Source organism: Erithacus rubecula (genome assembly GCF_903797595.1).
Source record: "Erithacus rubecula genome assembly, chromosome: 1".
NCBI lineage: Eukaryota > Metazoa > Chordata > Aves > Passeriformes > Muscicapidae > Erithacus > Erithacus rubecula.
In genome coordinates this window covers 9,915,587-9,928,218 of record NC_136658.1, presented here as the reverse complement: position 1 = coordinate 9,928,218, position 12,632 = coordinate 9,915,587, and positions in this window count along the sequence as shown.

The window sequence follows — 12,632 nt, the reverse complement described above, 5'->3', positions numbered from 1 at the left end:
AGAATCACTTTGGACTTTAGCTGCTGTTTGAAATCTTTACCTTTTAATAAGTGAACTCTGTAAATGTAGCCCAGAGAACAAAGGTTCCTCTTTTACAGTTAAACTTTTAACCCTTGAGGTTGAATTGGTGGAGACCAGAGGGAAAATCCACTGTGTTTTCACTGAACTTTTTACCCTTTGAAAAAAGCTGAACAAGTTTAAAGTTCATACACTGAGCAAGAGGTCTCTACTGGGGATTTCTGGTATTATTAACTTCCTGACCTCAGATAATTAAAAGGGAAGAGTGGAGGCAGTGCAGACTTTGACTCAACTTTGAACTTTTAACCTCTTGAGGAACGTTTTTAGTGTTCAAGTGGTACACACAGTAAACTCTCTTATTAACTTTCTTTAACCCATGGACACGAAAACTGTCAGCAAGCCAGAATTATCCTTTGTCCTTTATGTCATATTTCTATTTGTGTAGCAGCTGGAACTCTGGGGGGATACTGTTTGGGTACAGAAAGTGACAGAGACAACTCTTTTCCAGGAACTGGCAAGTACAGTAGAGAAGTAAAGGAAAAGCAGCCATGAATCTGTTGGGCACTGCAGGGTTTGAAATTCAGACTCTGCTGGGTTTTACCTTTAGGACATACACCAGTGTTTTAGTGTTGCCCCTCAGCAAAATTTTCCTTACACTCTGTAAGGTGTTTCATCTCTTTCTCCAACTGGGCTTTGCTTCCTCAGGCATTAAAAATAGTGATTCTCAGCAGCCCAGGAGATTATGGATTTATTGACTAGGAAATAATCAAACAAGTAGCATTGTGAATTCTGTACTTAAGAACATAAATTTTACTTCCTTGTGGCTATACTATAAACAGAAAAAAAAAAAAAAAAAGTTTGCTTCTTGTCTTAGCAAGATGGAGATTATCTGTGATAAGTTTTTTGTCAGGGATACAATTTTTTATGAATAGTCTGGGGAGTAATGTGGGAAGTTGTAAAATTTTCACTTAAACTTTTTATCATTAGTGTTATTGGGGTGTAAAATAGAATTATTGTGAATCCATGTAGTCAGAGGTAAAAGAAATTAGCTGAAAAAACACTACAAAGAATATTGGATGAAAACATTTCCTGAAAGAGAAAGCTGTGGGCTTCTGGGACAAAATGTCAATATCCTCTCAGTTTTTTTAACCATAAGAAAGGAAGCACACAGGTGAGTTTATGTCTTATGGTTCCCAAAATGTCTATTGCATATTATGGTGTGTCCAATCATAACCATTTTTTGTCATCTCCACTAGGAACTCAACAGTGTTCAGTGTAAATTGTAGCATTCATTTCAGTTTTCTTTAGCTGCAGAAACACAATCAGAAAAATAATGCAAAATGTCTTTTGGAAGCAGATGTGCCAGAGCATGAAATTGCTTTATTAAGATTATTAGATTAGCAGAAAAATCTTGAGGCTGGCTAGATGTTGTGGCAAGTATGGATGCATGCACCTGAAAGTGTTGGATTTGGAAGATTTTTTAAACCTCTTGATTAAAGTCAGCCAGACACTGAAAAAAAAATTACATAAATTAAATTGTTGTTTAGGAGATCATTCTATATGCCCCAGAGAAAAAGATCTCTTGAAAATTCTGGCAAAAACATGCCTCTAATTGGAAAGGCACCCGATTTTCTATTGTTGTGCATTGCTTTTCTACTGTGTAAAAATATTGTCCATGTAACCAGGTAGTGTGACACAGTTCAAATAGGTCTGTGAAATGAAACTCTGAGTGGGCTAGAACCCAATGTTTGTGCTGTATTAGTCAAAAACCATAGAGAAGGGAAAAACACTTGAGTTACCACATGTAAGAGAATTAATAACATTTCTTTTTCTCAAATGTAGGTTGAAACATGAATTTTCTCACATCCTGGGTGGGGACATGGCCACCTCTTCAGGGCATGGTGAAAGGGAGATGGGGATCTGCTTATAAAATCCAGCTTTTTTCTGTTCCACTTGCAGAGTAGAGTGAATCCTGTCCTTGTGCCTTGGCCTCAGAGGAGAGCATGAAAACCATGGCAAAATCTCGTGCCTGGCTGGGCTGGTCCATCCCCTGCTGCACCAGAAGCATCAAGCAGTCCACAGGCTGTGCAAGATTTCCCTGCTCCCTTTGCAGCTTTTAGCTCTGAAGGTTTTCCAGACTTTCAGCTGCAAGGTAGGAGGCTTCAAAGCCTGGCCACCAGGCCAAAGTGGTTATTTTTTCATGTGGCTACAAAAATCACCCTTAGAACTAAGGCTCAAGTCCTTCAGGCAAGTTTAATCCATGCTAAAAAAGTATGGGGTTAGTAAGAGCACATATCCTAGCAGGTTACCCAGATTTTATTTGTTTTTCAGCACAGACACCACAGTGTGTTTTTCACTGATCCAGATCACTGAACTGCTTTAGTGCAGAGATTTTCCCAAAAGCATTCAGCTTGCAGCATGTAGCTGGCACAGAAAATTTCAGCTGGAGCTAGACAGGAGAAGTTTGGCAAAGTTACAGGCAATGGATAGCAGGGTGTTTATCATAACAAGCATTGGGAAACCTTGCTAGCAGCCCCTCCTGCTATCTCACAGCCCCCACGTGGAGACAGAACATGTAAAATCAGCGTGGGTGTGTTTGCATGTGAGCCTGGGGATGGATGGAAAGTGTCCACATGCACATGAGTTTGTGTGTACTGCACATGGGGAGCTCTTCAGGAGGTAATTACATGATACATAAAGTCACCTTTGGGAAAACATCACACTGTTAGTTTTGTTTTCTTCCTGAATGGAGAATACAGGTATTATGGAAAGAGATAAAATATAAGCCAAATAATTATTATAATCTTTATGTAAGTGGAGAGCAGGAGTTAAATGGTTTCAATGTGAAACCATGTCAAGATAAAGTTTTCAAAGTCAAAGTGTTGTCAGTTGTGCCCTGAACCCATAGGTCAGTACCTTTATCCCAGGCTGAATGTAGCTTTTCTTTTCACTGCTTTCTGCATGGGTGTGTGATGGACAGAGATTATAAAAATTGGAAAGCAAAATTCTCACCTGGCCTTGCACATTGAAACAAGAATGAAAGAGGAATCCTGCTAAATGTCACATCCCACACACTCTGCCCTTGATTCCTTCAAAGCCAAATGTCCAAAGCTCAAATGTATTGCGTGGAAGGAAGGAAGAGGAATTAAAATACCTGCCCCAGCTTGCAAAGGGATTTTACAGCCTAATTCTGGTCAAGGTGAGGGACAGATAGGAGATATAACTAAATGATAAATCCTGGTTAGGCATTTGGTGGGGATAGCACCCCACTTACTAGAGACAAATGAGAAGGGCACCCCTAGCTCGAGGCATGTTAGGGTGAGATAATGGCACTGGAAACTGGCACTGGCCACTTCTGTCCTTTCCTGGTGCAGTTCTGCCCTGCCTGCATCTGCCCCTGGCTGCTTCAAGCACTGCTCAGAGGGGCTGGCTGATGAGTTGAGGGCCAAACACCAAGTCTGTAGCACTATTTGATCTTATTAAAGCTTTCTCCAGCAAGATTCTTTCGCTGATGGCCCGTGGTACCTGTTTTATATCTCACACCAAATGATCATACAGCCTTGGGAAGACTCTGATTTGCAGTGCCCAACAGGAAGAGTGATTTCAAGGAGTGCAAGGAGAAAGCTTTGGCAATAAAAAGGAAGTGAATCTTTGGCACCTGGAAATCAGGCTCTTCTGAAGGTGTGGGTTTCATCCCCTCCTTGTGTTTCTCAGAGGCAAGCTTGGAAAATCTCATCTTGGCTCATTTTCATTCCTCAGCCGTTGCTCTCTTAGACTATGTGTAAGTCCAATAACATGCAAAGATTTGTCTGTAGTGACTACTACTTATGCCAGCTTAGCTGATGGATGTGTGTGTCTGTTTTTATTAGTTTATGACTCTGCAGAGAAGACGTCTGAATGTCCACAGGGATGAAGAAGACATGATCCCTGATGAAAACTGCTTGCAATCAAATTTGGGAATTGATCATGAAGGATGACAGGACACAATGGTGAAGAGATGTAGGCTGAGCAGGAGTTTTATTAGAAAAACAGACTGCATGCTTATTAAAGCCTTCTTTCTTTATGGCAAAAAAGGGTTTTGATTTACTTGGGGCTTGTTTCCATGTAAGTAGGTCCCTGGGGCTGGTCCATTGCTACAGGTGTTAAAAAGGATGTGCCTAAAGTTTGTGAAGCAGATACTGGTACACAAATCAAAGGAAATTTAAAATTTAAGATTGAATGTCATCCTACAAAGCTGAACTTCTCATAAGCCAGTAGCATGGTAAAAAAGTATCTCCTGTTTCTCCTCTCTGTGCCATGGTTGTATCCCCAACAGTTTAACAGAAGAGAATTCCAATCAGGTTACCAATTACATTTCAGACCTTGTTGGCTAAGCTGCCTTCTGGCAGAAGAATCTTCCTCCCATGAATGGTATTTTCTTGCCAGGAAAGTAGAGCATATTGCACTCCACTGGATAAAATATAAAACCATACAGAGGAGGGACCTATTAATGGTCTTTTTTGTCTTCATGTCCAAATTTCTTGTAATTTGCTTATTCTTTTTTCTCATAACAGTGGGACTTCTTTGATAAAGATCAAAACATGTTTTTGTATTGTGCCTTGTGCCTAACCAAAGCCAGATAATTGAATGTATTACTTCTTGTGTTCTTTGGTGAAGTTCCTTGGGTGGGGCAAAAAGACAGATGACTTTATTTTAAAAGAATATAGTGTGTAAATCAGAGGTGCTAGTGAACAGGAAAACAAATAGCAAAAGGCTTCATTTTTTGACCTGCCACAAAAGTCAAATCAAAGCACAAAACAATTGTCCGTGACCATGGTGAGGATACCACAAAATCAATGGTCACAAGTAGTACAGAAAAGATTATATCAGTTCTATGCTACTGAAAAATTGCTGCTAGTACTCAGAAATACATGTTTTGCTTCCTCTTTTAAAGGACCCTTAATATGTTTTCGAAATACATAATTATAATGAATTAATATTTATCCAGTACCACCATTGTCAAAGTCAGAGAAGAAGCAAATGAAACAATTAGTGTTTCCTAAGTTCTCACTATTTAAGGAAATTGAGGTAAATGGTAGTAAAAGGGAAAGTTCAACAAAATCAAAACGAGAAGCTGAGAGTCTGAGCCAGTGAAAGAACATCAGGAGTCATCATTTGGCTGGAATTCTGGCTGTATCCCAGCCTTCCGTCCCAAGAAATGCAGATTCACTCTCCTTTTAAAGCACATTACCACCTAAGCAAAAATCCCTCTCTGCAAGTCACAGTTGTAAATTTGACATGCTTGCTTTGCTGGCGGATACACACCACATTTAGCATTTAACAAAGTGCTTTCATTTTGGGCCGTAAGAGGTAATTGTAAACAAGCTCCCTGTCCCCTGAAGAATGGGAATTTTAGTGTTATAAGGGACTTCACATTTTGTTTCTAAGCATTGATACACCTAATGTAAAAGCCTTCCCCAAGGAAGAAAGGGAAAAGGAAGAATACAGCAAGCACTATATGAAAACTTTGTTAGGATCACCCCAAGCCTACCTTTTCTGCCAGAGGTGATGTGCCCAGCCCCGCACCCTCCCTGAGTGCCATTTTCTCCTTTTAGGGTAGCAAACCCTGCCCTGCACAGTTCAGGGTGGCACAGGAGCTGCAGCCAGCTCCAGGAATCTGCTGCTGCTCCCCGGGTCAGCTCAACGCTGCTTTCACCAGAAGTGTCACTGCAATGGGGAGAACTTGTTATAACGAGTTTCAGGAGGCATTGACATAATCAGGTCAGCTGGAGGTGCATAAACAAGGGAGAAGGGAACAAAACCCGTTGAGAAATGTATCTCTTTCTATCCTGTTCCTGGGAGACATGAAGTAAAAATGCTTTGCTCTCACCTGCTGGCGTAGCATCCTTGCTTCTCCCTTTTCTCTTTCTGGCTGTAAGGCATTTTCATCACTGCAGCCTGACTATCCAAGGACATTTTCATCCATTGCTTGGATCTTAAGGGAATCTTCCCTTTCTTCTCGTTGTTGTAATGGCAGGCAGATTTTTTTGATAGTCTGCTGGATGGTTATATATCCCCCACTGTGGGGATATCCATCAGTGAGACAGAGAGAGGACAGGTCTCTCCAGAGGCTGCAAGGCCACTGGGGAGGGGAGAAGAGGAAAATTGAGAGAATGTGTGTTACAGGAACATCTAGAAAGCTTGTGTCTCTGATGATCAAAACATTACTTTTGTATTTTTCTCCTCTTATGAGCCAGTCCATAGATATTCGTGACAACCATGATCTGAAGAGAGCCAGGAAAAAAACACCATGTTATGTAATTTGCATCTGGAGATGGCACATGCTAATGTGAACCTTGGTTGATTATAGAACAGTCTGCTATTACAAATGAAGCTGAAAAATACTTTTTCAGTCCAAAAATTAGTCTAAATGCATTGAAATTACTGGAGAATCTTATTTTCTGTTGTGACACAAGACATATCAGAAGCAGGGTCTGAAGTCCTGGGCTGGAAGATGAAGCACTCTGTATTTATGGGGCATTTAGAGTACAGCATGCTAATATTCATGGCAATGTTTAATGCAATCTCTTGCTATATTATTATAAAGTAAGTGATTTAATGAAGAAGAAAGATGGCAGATTCCGTATGCTGCCACTCTTTTTTCAGCAAATCATTTTTCCTTCAGAGGGAAAGAGCTTAGAAAACAGAAAAAGGAGTCTTGAGTCCCATCTCCTTTAAAAACCCGAACTAATAAGCAAAGGAAGAGGCTTGTTGTACAAGAGAAATTGGAAACACATTTTGTTCATGAGAAAACTGGATTTTTGTGTCCTGCTGCAGCACCTGTGAGAGCTCCTGGTTTCAAGGGACCAGTTTCAGACAGCCCTTTTGAGGAAAGCTGGAGATGCTCTAAAAAGAAGATGCAGTTGGCAGGCTGGGTTCTGTGACCTTCCCTTACAGCTGGAGACTGCCTGTGACAGCAGTGGGTGAAGATCTGCAGGGCTTTTGGATAAGACTGATGTCCTTGTAAGTACAATCTCCTGCTTCTGGCAAGAGAGTGGCACTGTATCACTCTCTGTATTTGGATTATTACCATGCTTTCTACCTACTTACACTTCACATGCAATTTTGGATAAGTAGAGTCATCATGTTCATTTTATGCCCCAAGGTTTTGTCTGGTGCAGCTGTGTAGTGTTAACAGCTGCTGGTTTTTGTTATAGAAGTGGCTGCCTGTTAGGAATAGGCAGTGAGATTTCTGCTGTACAGTTTGTTCAGCCAGTTTGTGAAGCACTTGGTGGATCCAGGTGTGTAAAATAGTACTTAATGATATTTATCTTACAATAATAGTAATAATAGTTTGATAAAAATTATTATGTATGTTTTGATGTGCAGTTTACTACTGATTTCTTATACAATATGAAGAAAATCTCAGGCTCATGTTGCTGAGCCTCATTGAACAAAGCTCTAGGCCTAGAAATTAAATTCCTATTCAGCAGTTTAGTCATTAAAATAATAAAAAAAATACTCTATCACTTGTATTTACATTCTTGCTGCAAAACAGGTCACCCTGCCCTTTGAGTTCTGTTTTCCATAGAATGGGCCAAATCTGTTCCCAGGGTGACTCCTTTGACTCCAGCAGGGTTGCACAAGAGATGACTGTAGTTCATAATTCTGCAGAATAACTCTATTTTGATTAGGGATAAAAAGCTTGTATTTGGGTGGAGTATTTTTCTTTTTTCTTTTTCTTTTTCTTTTTTCCCACTGACATTAACAGGAGCTGGAATAGACATTGTTTAGTTGAAAAAAAAAAAGGAAAAAAGTGTATTTCATCTGCTTTCTAGCCATTGTACAGTAAGCATAAGGCTGTAAATGACAGCACAATCAGAAGATAAAATAAATATACCCCACAGAGGAGGCATGAAGAGAGCCTGGTGTGGGTTTGAGTACCCACAGGTGCCTGCTGGGAGAGGCTGGGAGAGGAAAAAGCCTTTCCTGCCTTGCACAGGGGGACACCAGCAGGGAACTGCCAACTTTCAGTCAGGGAGGGGAGTAGAGAAAGGCCTGAAGGGCAGGGATAGAGCTAACTGGGAACACAAATATGATGAATTAGAGACTTTCCAGAGCTTTTGGGATTGAGAGAAAGGTCTGATGTGCCTGAGGATAAGACAGTGGAACTTCCTTTGTCCAGAGCTCAGAAGAGATGGCTGGAGCCACCCATCCAGTGCTGCAGGAACATTTGTAGTGGACAACTGATTTAATCCCTCTGCTCCAGAGAAACTGGCCAAGACAGTCTTGTCTCCAATTACTTTGCCATAGACAGGGACCTGTAGTGCCCCAGACTGTGTCTGGTGGCAAATAAATAAATCTGATTGACTAGAGCTGTGGACATTAATTCTCTGAGAGTAGCAACAGCATGGCATTGCCCTTTGTACATGCAAGAACCAGCAAAAAATACACTATAGCACTTTTCCTCCTGAAGTTTAGCTGGAAGTAACATTAAAGGCCCCAGCTCCTCCCAGCAGGTCATTAAGCCCAGGAAATACCCTGTTCCTCTATCGTTATTGCTTAATTATTTTCAGCTCTGTAATCTAATTTGCAGTTTGACTCTGTTGATTCTAGCTGCTGTATCATAACCTTTGCAGCACAGGAAATGTGGCACAGGGCTGCCTGTGCTGACGTCTGAACCTTTTGGTGAAAAGAACCTTTTTACAAGCCTGCAGCTTCAGGAAATAGCTCATTTTCTAGAAGGCCTGAAACCTTTACCTTTCTGGAGAATTCACTTTCTCCTGTTTTCTTGCAAAAATGTTTGATAGAGTTTACAGTGCAAAACTGAGCAATGAAGGATCTTTCATTATGTATGTGCTGTTTCTCTTTAGTTTTAAAGCAGGATGTTAGAGAAATATGTCACACAGAGGAGCTGTTAACATATTCATTCTATTTTAATTAATTATAACATATGCTTCAGGTGTTCTAGAAAACAAGGAAATAAACTCATAGCTATGAAGGGAAGCTATCTAAGAATTGCAAACAAGATAAATTAACAGTTGATGCATTTAAAGCTTAAAATATTATTAAATATGGGCATAAATCAGATAGTTTTATTTCAAAAAGAAATAACTGATTTTTGCAACACTTACTACCTGACTGGTTTCTTTTGAAATCTCCAAAATCTAACAGGAAATTAGAGCCATAGGGAGCCATCTGCTTGAGTTATGTCTCATTAAGACTTTCATCTTTATGTCTGGAATTGTTTGACAAAATAAAGGGACAGCACATACAGTTTGTAGTATGTGATGCTTTTGAGCTCAAGGGTTCTGGATGCATATCAGTCACGAGAGCCTGTGGGAGGGCACTTAGTCTGAAAAAAGCAAAAAGGGAAAGAATGTGAAGGGGTCCCTGAAGGGCAAGTCTCCAGGAAAAGCCCTCAAAAAAAGCATTAGAGGAAATAATCTAGACAATGAGATAGAATGTGGGAGACATATAGAAATCAGTGATCAGCAGTCCAGAGAATAAGTTTTGGGTGAAGATCCTTAATGAGTAGGAAGTACTGCAAGCGAAGTTTTATTATGGTTTTCTTGCAGCCCTTTTTCCCCCCAGCCTTTTATTGAATACCTCTGAACCTTGGCTTCAAACCAGGTTAAATAAGCCTTCCTATTGTTCTGCTACAGGTCTGTCTTGTGTCAGGGTGCACTGGGACTAAACTGAGTCTGAGCCTGCAGCTGGGGGGGCTCAGGATTCAGAGGGGCAGAGGAGGGGTGGGGGTGTTCTGGGTGTCCTGAGGGGCTCTGGAAGGTTTGTGCAGATGCTTTGAAGCTTGGACTGCCACATGCTGGGGTCTGAAGCTTTCATTCCTCATGGCTGGTGCAGGAAAAGCTCCTTCACTGCAGAGTGAGGGCATAGGGGACAGTGGAATGTGTGGAACAGCAGGTTCTGGGCTGCTGGACTCAGCTGTGCAGGGTGACTCCAAAGCTCTGTGCGCCCTTCAGCCTGTCTTTTCTTTGGGATGTGGATTATGGCAATGCTGGAAGAGTTTCCTGCTCTCTCCTGTCCTTCTTTGCAATATAACTCTGCAGAGCTTTGTCAGCCTGCAAGCTGCAGTAGCCTTTCTGCCAGGAGGATTGTGGTTATCCTCAGACCAAGGAATTCAGGGGCTGGGCTCAGTTCACTGCAGTGGTGTGTGCTAGCAAAGTGTTAAAATGAAAAACATAATAGTAGTCTTGAGTTTTCTCAGAGCTATTGTACAAATGCTTGTGTGTAGAGGATGAAAGAAGAAAAATTGCTATTAGCCTCCATACCCACTTCACAGGAAAATGACTGCTGTGATGTCCAGAACACCTCTCCTCTCTCTGCTCACCAGCTCTTGGTCAATGGTTTTGGTGGCTCCACAATAGCATGAAGTAGTCATGGCATTGCAGTTGCAAAGCAGTGCTGTGACAAGGCCTGTGCTTTGATTTAAACATTTTTTTTCTTGTAACACAACTAAGTGAACTAATTCAGTGTAAATGAGACTGAAATGGACTCCATTGTTGCATAGAAATATTACATTATTTCAAGTCCACTCTTTTTTGTACAAGTTCTTTTCTTGGGGAAAATGTTCTTCCGACAAATATCTTGACAAATATCTGACTCTGCTTGGCTGACTCAAAATGAATAGGCAGATTTATGGTCTCCATCTGGATTCATTCTTAGACTTAGAAATTCTGACTGAAGTCACTGGGAGACCTTTGATCCATTAGTAATGCAGGATCAGATCCTCCTCCATGGAGAGAATACAACAAAGGGTGAGGAAATGGCAACCTCCCCTTGTTCTGTGATCAGACACAAACAGGCTCAGGAAGAAAGGCAGGAATGCTCAGAAGAAAGGCTGCAAACAGAAAATATTCACATGACAGCTGGAAGAAGGGGACAATGCTGATCTAATTGGAGTAGACAAAGGATGTTCACTTTGTGACACGCTTTGAGAAACATCCAGGAAAATTTGTTATGCCAAAGCGGGTTCATGGTTCAGTGGAAATGCCATCTTCCGATGGGGAAGTAAGCAGAAGAGGCAGCCTGCTCTGATCAGACAAAGGAACAAAAATAGTTCAGGGCTCCACAGCAGATAGATGGATACAGGTTCAGATACATTATTATGATAAAAGCCCTGCTAAGTGTGCATAGCACTTTCCTTTGGTGGCTGTTCCACTGAGGACTGACTGCACACCACTGCTGTTTGCTCATGGAGGGCTCTTAATTCCCTCCACAAGCAGCAGTGTTCAGATGATCTGCCTCCAGAAGAGGTACTTATGATCTAGAGATTCTCTGTGTTTATTTTGTCATTTAGAATCCATGGTAAGAAGGCATGGTGAAGCCTGTTCATCCCTTGAGCAATGTCTGGTGACATAGGAACTATAAAGATTTATAAACTCTAATAGTGCTAGCTCTGCCACAGCAGTCTCATGTAATAATATCACAATTATCACAACTGCAATCCTTGGTTAAGGGAAAACAGGTTTGCACAAGTGGCTTATTTAAAATTTTAAGCTTTTTATTAGAAAAATATTTATTTCCTCACTCAAGCTGCAACAATTTCCACAAGTTTTTGAGGGCTTGAATAACATGTTTGAGATAGTATGCACACTTTTGATCACCAACAAATAAGCTAACATGTACCTGTGCACACACATCTCACATATTTAAAGTAGTGTATGAGCTTTACAAGTAACTCTACAAGGCCTGCACAGACTACTGGCTGGTTTCACTTTCAGCACTATGTTTTTTATTCCTGGCATTAGATAGCATTTGGTTTTTTTATTTTTTTTTTTAAATTACTTTCTTTGCTAAATTGGTGAGTTCCTATGCTACAAGTATCTTCTTCCCAGTAAAGTGGTTTAAAGTGCATTCGGATCTGCTCCTTATCTTGTCCAAAAAGAGAGATGAAATTGTCTCTTAGTGTAAGGCATCTTTTCTTCATATTTCTTTTTTACGTTTGTGTGTGTGTTCTGGCTTTAGAATATAAGTGTTAGAACTGTATATAGCATCCTGGAACATATCTCCTCCATCTGATCACCACAGTATATTCTTTAGCTCTGCTCCTGCTGACTGACCTTATGTGCATTCCAAAATGGTAGAAGTGGGGAATTTTTTTCCAAGGAGATCAGGCTGAAGTGCTATTCACTGTGATAGAAAATATTTAACAGATATACAAACATGATGTAGCAATTCCAGGAGCCATATGTGACTTTTATGTTTTGATCCTCTTACTCAAGAAATTAAATAATTGCTATAAAAAGTTATAGTGGTTTAAGAAACATATTTTATATAGTAAAACTACTATAAATATATATTTATCAAAAGCAATGTGGTATGTTTTGCCAAGAGCTTTGGTGTGTTGCTGTGGCTTGATGTAAACCTGTTTTTTTTCAAAGAGCTGTAGATGTAATTTGCATTGTTATTATTATTATGGCACAGCACAAACTCTGGTGGTTTGTTTTGCCAGATTTCAGACAGCCCTAGAAGTGTCTGCTGGTTGTTCACTCATCTAAGTGGATTCTTCCATGAGATGATCCTCTGTGTCAGCTTGCCCTCTGAGATGTGTAGCACATTTTGTTTTACAGCTGAACCAGCAGGGCTTTGTGTTTTCAGCAAAGGAATGCCCT